Source organism: Plectropomus leopardus, chromosome 18 (genome assembly GCF_026936395.1).
Source record: "Plectropomus leopardus strain MGB_pleo_1.0 chromosome 18, ASM2693639v1, whole genome shotgun sequence".
Classification (NCBI taxonomy): domain Eukaryota; kingdom Metazoa; phylum Chordata; class Actinopteri; order Perciformes; family Serranidae; genus Plectropomus; species Plectropomus leopardus.
Window position 1 is genome coordinate 7113664 of NC_142193.1, and position 15454 is coordinate 7129117.

A 15454-nucleotide genomic window follows, 5' to 3' on the forward strand; every position below is an offset into this window, starting at 1 on the left:
CATCTCTGGGAGACGGAGTGAGAACGCAGCGCTAAATCCGATCACAAGCCCCTGGCAGAGCCCCACCGTGGTGAGGAGGAGGAGGGAGGAAGACACAGAGACAGAGGAAGACAAAGAGGGAGAGAGATAAAGAGTACAGTACAGAGCGAGGAGGGGGTGGCAGTGTGGAGGTTTAGGTGCAGACTGGACCGAGGTACAGTACAGTAAGTGGTGGAGAGGCGTCGGAGCTGCGGTACAGCAGGTTAGACCCAGTAGTGATTCAGCAGGCATAACAAGATTTTTAAACTGTAGAAGGGGGCTCAACTCCCTCAGGTCAATGATAAAAAAATTGTTTGTTTTTTATAGCTGGGTACTGAGTTCCCTTGACTAACTTCCTGATATTTTATGAGCAAACTCAAGAAGATAATGTTGTTTGAGCCCTGCTATTAAAGACCTCTTTCCTGCAAGCCCGTGAGGACATTTTTGAATTTATTTTATTGTTTATGTTTTAACCAGGGCTGTCAAATTATATTTTTTTAAATCACGATTAATCGCAGAATTTAAGTGGTTAATCCCAATTAAGCTCATCTTTTAAAACCACATATTATTAATTCCATTATGTTGCATTACAAAACAATTATGACGTCCATGTTAAAGATAAAGCAATTCTACTGAATTGTCTTGTTTAGGAATCAAATGACAGCAAAAAAATGCATGGGACTAACATAAAGTTGGCTGGTCTATACAGTGAAGACTCATGGGTATCCACTGAACCCATTTTCAGATATCTTGAGGTCAAAGGTCAAGGGACCCCTGTGAAATGCCCATGCTATTTTTCTGTCATCAAAATTAAGCCTAACTTTGGAACATTATTTAGCCCGTTTCTTTAGAATGACATTATTACTGGATTCCTCGGGTCTTCTAGTTTCATATAACAGTATGATCACTAAAAACTCAGCCTGGTACAGCCTTTTGAAGACAGAAATGTCAACTGGAAATTAACAACAAAAAACCCCAAAGAAAATTTAAAAAAACCCCAAACTAAAATAAAGCATTATGTGGACGTTAATCACATTGCAATTAACATATTAACGCTGACAGTTTTTACACGTGGATATTTTTGGATTTGGGAGTGATTTTTCTTTTCTTTTCTTAAAACTATTTGTGTATGTTTCAACATTTAAACATCTTTCAAACAAAATACCAATGAAGACACTGGCAGAGAATTTCTGTTTCGGCGTTTAAAGAGTTAATGCTCCTTTGTATTTCCACTCTTGAGAGGCAATTTTTACATTTCTGAATTTGAAGTGCATTTCCTTAATATTGGTGCTTTGCTCTTGCATGTATTTATTTTTATTTCCTCTTAAGGCTCAAGGTACTCCTTTCTTAAATGTATTTTCAACTGAGCATACTTATGCTTTAAATTTGACACTTGAGATTCAAATTGGGATGTTGAAAAAGATCTCTTCTTGCACTTGACGTGGGCTTAAAGTGAGCTAAATGAAATTTCTTAATTAGGAAAAACTGTCTGACATGGAATGATTAAAAATTGGGCAGCTGACCTACCGAAGCACATCTCCATGTGGTAGCTGTTACTATTTTTTTTCATTCATATTAAAAAAATCTACGTGATAACAACACAAAGGAGAAAAAATGAGGTTGAAATTAATACAATTAATACTACAGTTAGTAAATTTAATGCAAAATAACTTTTTTTCAGATTTTTCTGAAAATGTCTCTATTTTCCCACAGCACTAAATGACACGGGTATTCTGTGAAAAACTGCATGTCAACAAAAGCCACCAATAAGAGCAGAGGGGTCTGTAACACAGCTGTCATTCATGTCAATCACTAAACCACAATCAAACTGTCAAACTAGGAAGCACTAATCAAATATAAATCAATATTCTGTTGCTGCATTCTCACATCAAATGTTTTCAAAAACATATTTTGCTTTTTCATTCTACAGTTTAACAGTACACATGTTTAACACTGCACATGGTTATGTTTAGGCAACAACAGCACATGGAAACCAATGCTGAGACATCAATAAAAGCACATGATGGCACAAAGTCACAGATAGTTAGGATTAGGGGAAGGACGCACATGGTAAGGGGCAGAAAAAAACATCACATTCAAATGGGAAAAGAAAACTGAACTACTGCATCAAAGTCCAGGTTAGTTGATCCATCCACCACCCCATCATGCCGCGGTATATATTAACACTGTGACCGATTCTCTCTGGCAGTGCTGTCACCTAACGCTGTCCTGCTGTGTTTCATGTGAACGTGAAAGTTGCCTTTTGGTGTTGTGCTCTTACACCAAAAACGAAACTGTGGTATTTCACATTTTCCAAATAGAGTGACAGTTTCACCAAAAAATGACATATTTCCGTCTTTATCTTTAACTCCCAGTTGATCATACAGTCGAAATTCCCCTTGTTTATGACAGTCGAACAGCAGCACAAGCAGTCACTCACTCGGTTCTAGCTGCATTTTTAATAAATCCTAGTACAGGGCCAGACTCGACCATTTTGTGCCTTTAAGAATTGCGAGGGCCCTAGGAGAGCCTACGTTATTTTTTAACTAAAACATATATATATATCAATTTATGAAGCCAAGTTTAAATTAGTTATGGCACAAATTACTTAGAAATAAATGTAAAGCAAAAAAGCAAACAAAACCAAACTTTTCATGACAGTCTTTTCTCGAGGACCCTCTCCCTCGACACGCAGGAAGACGGCGTCAGTTTGGAATTAAACCTGTATTAAGGACACAGCCTTAATACATGGGGTGCATATTCTACCAGTAAGCGTGTACACAGGTTTTAAGAAACCTGTCTTTGTGTGATAAGTGCTTTGGTGACTGAATCACCTTGTTGTTAGATGTCATTTGTCCTCAAGGATTTTTTCACAGATGTTGATTTCAGTGAGAGTAATCGATTAAATAAAGCTTCAGTAAGTAAGCTCCTTGAGGTAAAGCGTTAGATTGAAACATATTTACACTAATCATCATGTTTGAAAACTTAATATTTTCTTCACATTAACAACAAAAATATCCCAAATTATAAAAATATGGGTCAGAGGGAGTGCTGGATTTCATAGGAACCTTTAAATAATGCAAATGACCAATCCAGAGTGTGCAACTTGCTGGGAGCAGCACGGCTCTGCACTTCAGTTCAATGTCAGAATGAGCAGGGAGGAAATTGTGTGCGCGAGAAGACTTAAGCACCTCTGCGAAGGGCTTAAGTAGCACTCTGAATTGCACCATTTATGCATAAGGTACCTAAAAAAAATCACTCAAAAAAAAAAAAAAAAAAACTCAACTCTCACTCTGGGATCCATCACAGATATTCTAATAGAGCTTCCCCTTGACGGCCGGTAATTCCCTCAGCAGTGTTCGCCCGTCACGAACGGCGAGCTGCCGCAGAGCAGACGGACATTCTGACAACCTGCTGCGGCTGTACCTGTGCAGAAAAAGTCAGCCTCTGATATCTAATGTCGCCGTGACACTTCCTCTGTGCAAATAGCCACAAATCCATTTATAGAATGTAATCAGACAATGATATATTCCAGCCTCTATCCCTCGGCCGCACTGTACATTAGCATGTGGCTTATGATGAAAGTGAAGGGAAACAATGAGAAACAAAAAGGGTGATGAAAAGGCAGACGAGCTAGGTATCTCTGGAAGCAGGAGAAATGAATCACCGGGGGAGCTGCCCTGTACAGCTTCCATGAGAACAAATGGACTACAGCCAACTACAATTAATCACTATTTGCATGCAGTCGGCCATACTTCTTTTTTCAACCACTTTAACTAATGACAACAAGTGGAAATTAATTACTTGTTGCAAGAAAAAAAAGAGAAAAGAGCCACTGAAGAAACAAACAAAAAAAAAAAACTTTTTAGGAAACTCTAAAAACAGTTTAAGAGTTCTAAAATCACATAATTATGAAAACGTTCAACACAGTGGGAGTTTAATCTTAAAGTAATTTATCTACACATTCATGTATTTTAAGTAGAACCAATGACTATTTCTTGGATGCTGTCTTTTTGTTAAACAGAAGCTGTGTATATTGGACAGAAACCACTGATCCCTATAAACTTCCCAATCCAGCAATCATACCACATCAACATTTCCACTGAAGGCTTCACATAAAAAGTAACTGGCCTCATAAAAGCGTGTCAAATACGGCCAACCTCTCATAAAAGCACTGATGAAATTCTCAGACAAAACTATAAATGGCATCTGTAGAGAAAAATAAAATACTGCACTTTATAGAGCCGAACTGGACTGCTTTAGTGCTTTTTTACAGTCAGATATGTAAGACCCGCTGACACACATTTGACCACTAATCGCAGCAACACAAATCCTCTGCAGCCTTCAGCATCACAATGATGCACAAAATCCAATCCATGCATCCTCTCTACATCTTTTGCACTTTGACATTTTGTATACTTTTTCAAGACTGCCGCTGATTAACACTTGAATGGGGTTGCACCGGTGATTCATAAATACATCACTCGAGTTTGTGTTCAAATACCTCCCTGAAGTCTTTGTAACTCCCAGCTACTTTCACCAGGTTGCTTCATTAAAACTCAGGATTGCCCTCGCTAATAAAGGCTGTTAAAGTGTATGCAGCGCTTGCTAATAATGTAAACAAGAAGTTGCAGGAACAACACTTTTAATAAGAGTGTGCAATTTATTAAAGTTAACTTCCTATTCTCTCTAAATGTTGCTGTGGTGGTCTTGGTAATTATTTGATATTTTGTGTGTTTTTGTGTGTTTTGATGACAAGTAGTTAATTGTTATCCCGTTGGCCCACTGCGCTGTGCGAGCAACTTTCTAACAAGTTTTATTGTAATAATAAGGTTAAATTAACATAACACAGCATATTGCAGAATGTTTTATAATGCCCTATTTTAAGAGCTTTTTTGGAGATTATTTTGGGGGCTTTTTTGCCTATATTTGATAGTATAGCTGACAGAAAAAAGGTACAGAGAAATAGGGGAGGTGGGGATTGGGGTGGGGGTGGGGGGCAAGAGGAAGCGAAGGGCTGGGGATCAGAAGTGACCCTAAACTCATGCTTTCCTATGTAAGCGACTAGGGCACCCCCGAAGTATTCTTTTTTATGTTTTCCAACAGTATCTGCAGGTGACCATTATGATATGATCAATTTTAGAGAAAGATGGGAAAAAAACAAAGTAAATTCAGGGTTGGGCATCTACATCTACATGGTTACGGATTTTTCAAGAGCATTATTTTAAGTCTGTTAGTGGTGCAGTGATAGCTGGCAAGGTGGATGTACTACTAAGGAGATGGGTAGGTTACAGAGAATAAAGTGTGTATCCAATGTTTTCTAAGGAGGTTATACTGTAAACAGCCAGAAAAAGAGGCAAATATGCCCCATATACCTGTGTATACCCTCCACTACAACACTGAATGACATTCAGAACCACTGGAAGTCACACACAGGTAAAAACAGCATTTCAGAAAACAAAGAGGTGCATCAGCGACACCTCGCCCCTTCCCTTCGTTTTTTGTTCTCAGCGCGGTGTTGTGAAACACAGAGAGAGTGGCCACTGAACACACAAGAACTCTGAATGGCAATGCTGTCCATCAATATTGCTACCACTTTCTTTTGCTAGCCTCACTTAAATTTACTGTCCTCCTCCCCTTCACTAAAATAATATCTGGTTCGTTGGTCTCACAAGGCCTCTGATATTACAACAATTCACATTTACAATTAAACAGCATTTTGATCAAGCGTAAGTCACAGTTTGTCAACTAAATGGTTCCTTATATACTCTATACAGGTCATATAATAGCAAGCTAGTGTTAACAGTTCAGTTACTTACTTTCAGGTTACACCTGCTAGTACATGGGTGTAAGTATTTAGTAGTACTCTAATCTTCCTTTCTGTTTGGTTTAACCTATTTCAGTAATGCTTTAATCTCCACCTAGGAAATACTTAGGTTATAACAAGGCTGTTTGAACTTAGTGCTGCTGATAGGTGAACAATTATTAATGAAACCGGCCCTGCAGAGAAGTGTGGAGCTATTTTATTGAGCAGATTTTTCAGTCTTTTTCTCAAGCTGATTAAAATCTTTAGTACATCCTTTCCACACATTCTTTCATTTTCTTTTTGTGGTTGGTTGCTGATTAGTTGGATGTAATTGTTTCAGGGGTATTTTTGTTGTTGTTCCTGTGTGTCTTTTATTTTTTGGTCTATCCCTTTAAAGTCCTTTGAGACTCACGCGTGATAAAGGGCTATGGAGATAAATGACCTTGAACTTTAACTTGAACTTTATCTGCCTCTCAGTCTCTTTTCTGTCTTCTTCTCTTCCCTCTTTCACTCCATCTTGCTCATTCTCATTTACATGGCCTGGGATGCAGAGCTCTAACAATCCATTAGCTCGCTGAGGATGTTGCGGAGATCCATGCAAATAAGTGTGAAATTACACTGTAATCAGTCATGTAAATCGCACTGGTTCTCAATCTGGGCATCATCATTTCTTTGTACTTGTTTTAGAAAATGGCATGCGGAGGCGATGGGTGAGGTTTAGGGGAGAGAAAAAGAGAGCACAAGGGGAAAAAAAGACAATAAAAGAAGAGTTTGACAAGGAGGAGGATATGAAAAACACTTGAAAAAAGGAGCTTTGATTCTTTATTCAGAGCTGAACTCAATTTTCCTGTTGGATTCAGATTTAAAAATTCATACCGTGATCAAAATTGAGACTTCCAGCACGAAGGCTTTCAGCCTCTTCTTTGATGATGAATAAGGAGAAGATGGAGAGAAGGAGTCTGATGAGACAGAGGGACGGACAAGGAGGTCTGTATGAGCTTTGTTCACAACAGAGCAGCTTTAGTGCCACATAGTAATGTATAGGAGAAAATCACTGAGGAGGGTCTCATTAAAATGTCAGGCAAAAGAGTAAAGAGGGGAAACTTTTTTTAACTGTATAAAGAGGATTAAATACTTTTTTTAACCTTTAAAAATAACATTAAATTAGCAAAGAAAAACTTAATCAAACCAAAATTATATAGGGCATCCTGCAATTTCTAATCTTCATGTTTGCCTTAAAGAACAACAAAATATGGTCAGCTCAAACAAATAACCTTTTTGGAGCAAAGCGATGCAATGTCATCCACCAACACCTGCACTGGTCAATAAGTTAGATGCAAGCAACATGAACAGCCAAAATTCTGCTTCCTTTGAGGTCATCAAGTTGGGGGATAAATTGGTTGTCATTGTGATACATTTTTTCGAAATGTAAAATCTTGTCTCTCAGCTGCACAGTGTTGTGACATCTATTAATCCTTCAAACTCATAGATGTGTTAAGTGGCCCTGTGGCGTCACCTCATTTGACTCCTGTAGCACACACACACACACCAGACACACCACACACACACACAGTAAAGGCAGCATAGCAGGGGAGTGAATTTGATAAAAACCAATGCCTTTCTAGTGTTGATAAGCATCAGCAAGGGTTGGGCAATTTGAATAAAAATGTTCTATTATGATATGTGTAATCTCTATAAACAGATATCTGCATATGTATGCAGAATCTGTAGGCAAGTTGGGGATTGGAAGTGTTCTGGTGTCCTTTTGTACTAAGAGAAGTATTGACCAATCACATTTGAGTGAGCTTTAGTTGCATGCAGGTAAAAAGTCTGAGTAGAAAGCAAAAGAGGTGGAAAGCATAGGCTGAAATGTAATCTCAGAACCCATTTGCTATCACATGACAATTGTTTTAATTGGCTTTACAGGCATTAAAATGCAGATATCTGTTTATATTACAGCTGAAATGTTTCCTGGACCTCTCTCAAGTTGCTAATTGAACTGCAAACAATTAGCAGCGCATTGCAGAGGAAGTCTTGGCCTGAATATCTGCTGGGTACACCGTAGCCGTTGAAATATTGGTAGCTTCGCCCAAAGGCTATCATCATCTGATGATAGCAACCGGGTTCCAATTGTAGTATATGTCATTTATATTTAACATATAATTTTGATCCATAGCATTATTAGGGCCAAGTGTAGTTTAAACAATTATGATAGCAGTACTAAGACCAGTACCCTTAAATTGATACCAATGCTAATAGAGTACTTCATTTAATGCAATGAATAAATGACCCAAGTGAGCCCCAGATAAGATGTCCGTTTTAGGCTCTTACCCATCTGGTACCCAGGTAGCACAAGCATTTGGGCCCCACTTGGGTAAACCCACCCATGTGGGCAATTAGCATGGGGTCATTTTGACACTCATGGATAATCCCATATAGGGCCCATTTTCAGCCCATTTACTACCCACATGGGCCCCACATACAAATGTTGGCTGAGAAATAGTGCATTTCTGGAAAATCCACTAATGCAGCATCGGGGTAATAACCAGACACAAATGCATGTAATTGCTAATCCAGTAAATACGATGAAAATCAGATAATGCCATAAAGCAAAGTACGCATTGATTTGCAAAATAATGGCGCAATAGAAACAGAGATATTTGAAGAAGGGCTACCACTGCAAAAACGATATGGCGAAATCTCTGATGGTATCTATCTTCTTATTGCCAAACACTAGTATCTGCACTGGCAAACACAGAGTTGTATCATCACTCAGAAAGAGAAACAGAATCTCTATAAAAGCATCAGGCCACTGAGCCACTTGAAGTCGGATTAAGAGGCCTGAACAGCAGTAAATAAGTTCTTTGACAAAAAGGAATAAGATTGGCAAGCAGTGGTTTGGTTTGTTAGGAGAAACTGCAGAGCTGGATCTGACCGGGCTGATTAGAATCAACAGATACTTTCAGATTCAGTTTCGCATAGTGTCTCCTGTTGAACACCACAAGCTGTAACACAACAAAACCATCCCGTGTATATACATGTGCGAGTGTGTCAGTATGCATGTCGACAAGCCGGGGAGGAGCGAGGAAAGCAAAGCACGAGAGGAGCAGCGAGACGAGGGATCAGGATTTTGGCTCAAATACAATCTGTGGAGGAGTCACTCAATGAGCTGACAGCCGTCAGTGAATCCTGGTGGGGAGAGGGCTGAGCCACTGTGGTCAAACACACTCATACAGTACACACACACACGCACACACGCGCACACACACACACACACACCCAAACACAAACACAGAGAGACTCCATCAGCACTGGGAAGCTCAAACAGACAGATGGGCTAATTCGTGACTGACTGTGTGTTATGAAACATTATCTCTGTGTCAGTGAAATCAAAATAACATTTTGGGTGTAAACGCCGAGCTTGTAGCTGCCAACAGAACACCACATGGCCGTGATAGATGCATATGGAGCGTGATGCATGGCCTCGGAAAAATGTTTTGTTGCTAAACTGCTGCAAATGCTGTTTATTGAGTCATCTGGTGTGAACTGCATGCGGCTGTATATGTTTGCCAATCGCATCCCACCTGCCAGCGCCAAATTAAGCCATCGAATCAATTTCAAGAGTCTGGAGGAAAATTAAGGCCATTATAGGCATTGAATTTTATTTGCTCTCTATTCAAAATTAAAGGCTATTGACAGACGGCGTTGTTTTGTTCTCTTTCAACCACTCTACGGTTTGAGTGGAGATAGGTGGTTGCGGCAGCATTTTAATGGCCTGCCCCTTTAACGGCCGGCTATGAGCTACTTTATAATCCCCCTCGCTGGGTATTTGTGTATGCGGGGAGTGTATTGTAGCTAACTGAACCTGGCTCACTGCTCTCCGTGGATGTTTTGTTGTCAAATAATGGGAGAGTGATGGGGTCCTACCCCGCTGCGAGCCACCGCAAAGATTAGACAGATCTTCACACTGGACGATTGGTGAAATTTATCACTGTCACCGGGTGCCAATCCAAGCTGTTTTTTTTTTCTCCCCCCCGTCACCCCCACCTACACTGTTTGTGGTGGTTTCTCATTTGGAACCTGCAAACCAGTTGTCATGTGTACTTTCCACTCCGATAGTGATAGCTTTAAGCAGCGCCTCAAAAATCACCCTCTGCTTCATGGTCTCTGCACAAATGCTCATCGCGTTCGCTGTCTGGCGTGCATGGGAAATTTTAGGTGATTTGTGTCGGGGTGGATGTGTGTGTCGTGACATCATTGAGCAAGTGATAAATCTGGGAAAAACATGGTACGTGACAGGTAGGCATTTAGTACCTTTTTCCCTTTTTTCATATCAGTCATCAGAAAAAAAAAACAAAACTTGACTGATCAAAACAGCAGACTAATCTGAAAAATCCATCAATTTAAATTAATTTTATACTTGCTTTGCATTCAGAAGAGGGGCTTTTGTGTAACCATAATGCATCAAATAGTAAGAAGAACAGAAGAATACCACTGAATTTCCACGTTCAGTCTTCATATCTATTGAGGGTCCTTATGAGCCAGCTGATGGTACAGTCAAAGAATGCCAGACTCCAAAACACTCAATTTAAACACTGCGTGCAGCTGTGTTAATATGCATATGTGTGCAAACTGGTTGCTCGTGAAGCGTCAAGCAGGAAGGAGGATTTTTTCCTTCCTTTAGTGTGTCGAGAGGCCACGTTTCTCAGCCAGCAGATTTTGATCCCTTTCGAAGCGCTGGCAGGAATTAGCATGCAGAGGAGAGCGCTGAAAGGTGCTCTGGCCCTTAACTCAATCTCTCCCTCTCTCCCTCTGCCTCCCCTCTCTTCCTCAGGTAAAAGTAATGGATTGTAGCTGGCTCTGGCCTCCGTCCTGTCGCGTCACGCCTGCTAGCCAGCCAGCCAGCCGGCCAGGCAGGAGGGCAGAGCTGTAGGCTCTGTTATTTAGCGTCCATTCCTCCACAGTCACACTCGCTAACTCTGAGGCCAGCTGTCCAAGCACACCAGGCCTCGAGGATGGCAGCACCACCTTAACTGAGAGGTGACACCCCCCTCCACGTTCTTTAACAGATTGCCACCTCAGGCCAGCATACCTGAATACCAATGAATAAAAAAAACCTCCTGACTGCAGCAACGGACAGGAACAGCGAGGTAAAACAAAAGAGACATACATTATAACAAACAGTGACCTAGTAAAACTTTCTTTTGGCACAAAGTTAGGCCGTCAACTTTTTTCTTTGCGTGCACTTGTACTATAATGAAAGTTCATATTTTTACTTATGTATTGAAAATGAATCAAATAGAACTGCAACGATGGATCATTTTCATTCTTCATTATTATGTCTATTATACAAATATTGTTTTTATAATGGGCACCTATTGCTTTACTTTATTTTCTGTCATGGTACAATAATGAATGCTCATATTAGACATTGCCAACATTTCAAATAATGAGTTAAACATTTGTAAAAAAAAATATTTGTGGGCAAAAATCTCAAGACAGTTCTGAAATCTGTTTCCAACATTTTTTTCTCTATTCTTTCAAGGCAAGCTGACTTCTTTATATGGTCGTCTGCTCTATGCAGACTACTGCAAGTGTTAATATTATGTAGCCTACGCTGCTACATGTAGCAACACATGGGGAAGATGTAATCTTGGTTGCTGATACTGTGATTCATTTCTTCACAATTTTGTATCATGTTCTTGCTGGAAAAGGTCTGTTTGTGAAGATTTTGGGCTAGAAGCTATTATTTGTAATTTGTCATGGTAGAAAGTGCAGCTACACTCTGTTACAGTCATTCCTGGGTTGCAAGTATACTGCTACATGTAGCTACAGGCTTATGCCAAGGAAACACATCTTAGTTGCAGATTTCTGATGATATTCCTGCAGGATTTTGGTTTAGAGGCTTTAATTGGTGTCTCCTTAACAATTATTCCTTGGCTGTAGTAGCAGCAGTGCAGGGAAGCTTTGAGCACAGGTACAGAAGACCCGCAAAGGCAGTCAGAGCAGACTATGTATTTCTTTAGGAGGGGGTCTTAAAGAGACAGGCAATTAAAAGAGTGCAAATACAGGTGTTCTACCAGAGACAGTATGAGGAAATTAATATAATTTTCTAATCATTAAAGCATAATAGGTCCCCTTTAATTCATTGTATAGTCTATACAATATCAAAAACACAATGAAAATGGCTGCTACGTTAAGTTCAAAAAGCTCTCAGTGACATTTTCAATTGCTTGTTTTGTCTCACCAACAGTCCAAAACCAACAACATGCTGTTTAAAATGATAGAAACAGCAAATCTTCACATTTGCTCCAGAATATGACATCCCAGTTATAACATTTGCAGATTACTTTCACCAACTGCACTTTTTTAGCCTCTTTTTGTTCATAGTTTTAAGTTTTATGCCTAATTGAATGTATCGGTCAGTCTCAGGGGTCCCATCAACCACATTTCTAGCAGCAGCACTTAACTGCTATAAGCAAACAAGCTCTGATAAACCCACTGTACTGTAAAACAGATGCCAAACAAGAGTCAAACAAGCTGGTGGAGACCAAAACTTAGCTAAAAGTGGAGCAACTATTAGACTGCTGGATTTGTAAATAGAAAAACTCTGATAAAATTTTCAGTGTAACAACCATGCGGTCAGGGCTGCGTGTCTGCGTGACTGCTTTCTGTAAAGTTTAAAAAAATCATTTAATATGACTTAATTGATACATTAGTATTAGTAATTAGTTACCTAATTAGCAAAGTTAACAGAAAACATAATTTGCTTGTGTTAACCTCAAAAATATATATGCTGTCTCAAATTAGTTGTATATACACCTAATTTGTTGGAGACAAGGCTGCATTTGGGTACATGGGGGAGCAAAGGTCATATATGTGTAATCGGTCCTGACAGTCACCCAGCGCTTACACTGCAGCGGTCCCGTGTTGATGGATATGTAAATGTCGAAGGAAGTAGATGTGCAGTGGAATGTGCAAGTCGGAGTGAATGTTGACGTACAATCAGCGGAGGAGTCCCTCACTGAACTGACAGCTGTCTGTGAATCCTAGTGGGGAGAAGCCTGAGCCACCGCGCTTAATGAATGTGTGCTGCCATCAACTCCGAATATCAACCAAAACAGACGAGCCCACACACACATATACACACACATACACAAGCATGAAGTATACTGCAACATAAGCAAAAAATCTAAACTCCTAATAGAAAAATAGTTATTTGGATAAACTTAATCACAATTACAAACACTGTGGTGATTCATATTAGGTTGAATGCCAATGAGCAGCATTGTCAGCTATAAAAAAACGTCTGGCAACCAGCACTTATGTGACTTTTCAAACTAACATAACAGTTCCAAAGAGGACAAATCATCTGTGCCCACATTAGAAGGCATCAGTCAAACAAAAAAGGCTAAATGATTTAATATCTCAAGGGGAACAATTCTGGAAAAGAGCACAACATCTGCCAAATACTGAAAGCAGACACATGCTGAAACATACCAACAGGGACGTGACAACCCACAGATATATATATATATATATATATATATATATATATATATATATATATATATATATATATATATATATATACACACACACACACACACATATATACATAGATACTGTATTGTATATCAGCCAACTATTACATTCCGTAAAGAAATGTTTTTATACAACATAATACCACTACACATTGAAGGAAGGAAAATAATTTGTTTGTAATTTTTAATACAGTTTCACAACTGTAAAGAAAACAGCCTGTATTCCAGCTGTCCTATAGCTTATTTCTATCATATTCTGTATATATTATGTCAAGAGATAAGTGTCAGGGTGGATATGTTTTGCCAGAGGCTTTGGATAGGTTTTGACAACCTCTGCATGTCTTTAAAACTCAGTCAGGCTCTAGTTGCATCACTCATGAGCTGAAACTGCTGGCTGCTGTTTATTTTGTGGGACTTTCTGTTCACCAGGTCACAACACTTTGTGGTTTCAGTTGGAGCAAATAGACCGAAAATAGGAAATGGGTCAGGCTTTATGTACTGCAGCTGATACTGATACGTTAGAAACAAAGAGTCCTCCAATCAAAGGACTCAGTAGAATTTCCAAAATTAGCACCCCTACCGGTGTGGGGAGGAAAATTATCATTGCTTTGGTTAAAATGGGTATGTCTGTAATATAACTTCACTTGTGTACGTATATAACGTCAAGTTGTCATGACAGGTACCTAACATAACCTGATGACATTACGTTAAGTATTTAATGTGATATCACATAGGTACATAAGCTGAAATAAGTCATTGTTTACTTTTGGTGTCATACAGGACATGAGCAGCAATCTCCCTGGTCAAAGTTCTGTGGCTGTTTGACCCATTCGTCCATTGCAACCACCTCAGTCTGCAGACTCTGGAGTTCTTTATAGCAACTCCCCACACTTTCTCTTTTCTCTTTTTACTACAACCACTAGAAATCACTGCCTAACAAATGGAAATATTGGTCAAAGGCTGCATCTAGCTGATAACCCAAGATTCACAAAAACTCCCACGAGATCCCATATTTTATCTTTCAAGTGATCAATTTCACCCAAACCATTATCTTTCCCAACCGTAACCAAGTGCTTTTGTGTGCCTAAACCTAACCAGAACTTAACCATATTGTTGTCACATTTCATGTCAGCATGGAAAAAGTATTTCAAAGCAGACCACAAAAGTTGCACTCTAAATATGTTTTGCAACTAAAAGTATTGCACAAAAATTTCAGAACCGCATGTACTTTAAGGTACTTGGTCACTGTTTCTTTTTCTAAATCTAACCACTTTATCTTTAACCTTCAATAACTTGACTCTAAAATATGAACCGTTATATAAGGATGTGTTTTCTTGATATTTGTGAAGGAAGACGAAATTCAGTGACAGTTTCACATCAGTTATGACAACTTATATAGACATAACTTAATATAATAACTAGTAACAACATTTAACCTTTAAGATACAATTGTAGCAATTTAAGCTATGCTGCACTAGAAGTATCTGAAATAACAAACTCTGACACAGGAAACATTCCTTCCTGAAAAACAACACCACAGATTCATCCTATTTTCCCCAAATTCGACGCCGGCGTAGTGAAGTGAAACAAGAAAACGTCTCTGCTCACTTAAGGTGACAAACAAAAGCACAGTCCATTAGAAAACAGCACGCTGAGACATACTGCTGCATTAGTAAATGTAATCGTGTTGAGCGGCACATGTATTTTTCATTTCTCCTGCCGTTGCTTCATAAGGCCACAGTCACGCAGCTGCAATCATATCACAAGACAAAATGAATTTGAAGAGCTCGCTGTGTGTATCTGCCTTCCACGCTGCCTTAACTTCTGCTCTGCCTCCTCACTGCCAGGAGAATTAAAGCACAGTGTGCAGTAATGGCACAAGTGAAAACAGTCTCCATTAAATGTGATAATAAGCCGCGTGATAAAAACCATGTTCGGAAAAAATTGCAATACATGTGTCGTTCAACAAGACGTATTAGTTCAGGTAGCAATTTGTCTCTACAAGCTGTTTTTAATGGATTTTCGGAGCCGAGGACTTCCGGAAGGGAATGCATTAGAACAGAGAGGATGAGCTTTGAACTGGGAC

General features: G+C 39.4%; 1 protein-coding gene across 3 annotated transcripts in view; it reads right to left on the reverse strand.

The window, feature by feature from the left end:
- LOC121956111 (RNA binding protein fox-1 homolog 3-like) overlaps positions 1 to 15454 on the reverse strand; it is a 575995-nt gene that overhangs the window by 274394 nt on the left and 286147 nt on the right. The window lies entirely within an intron of this gene.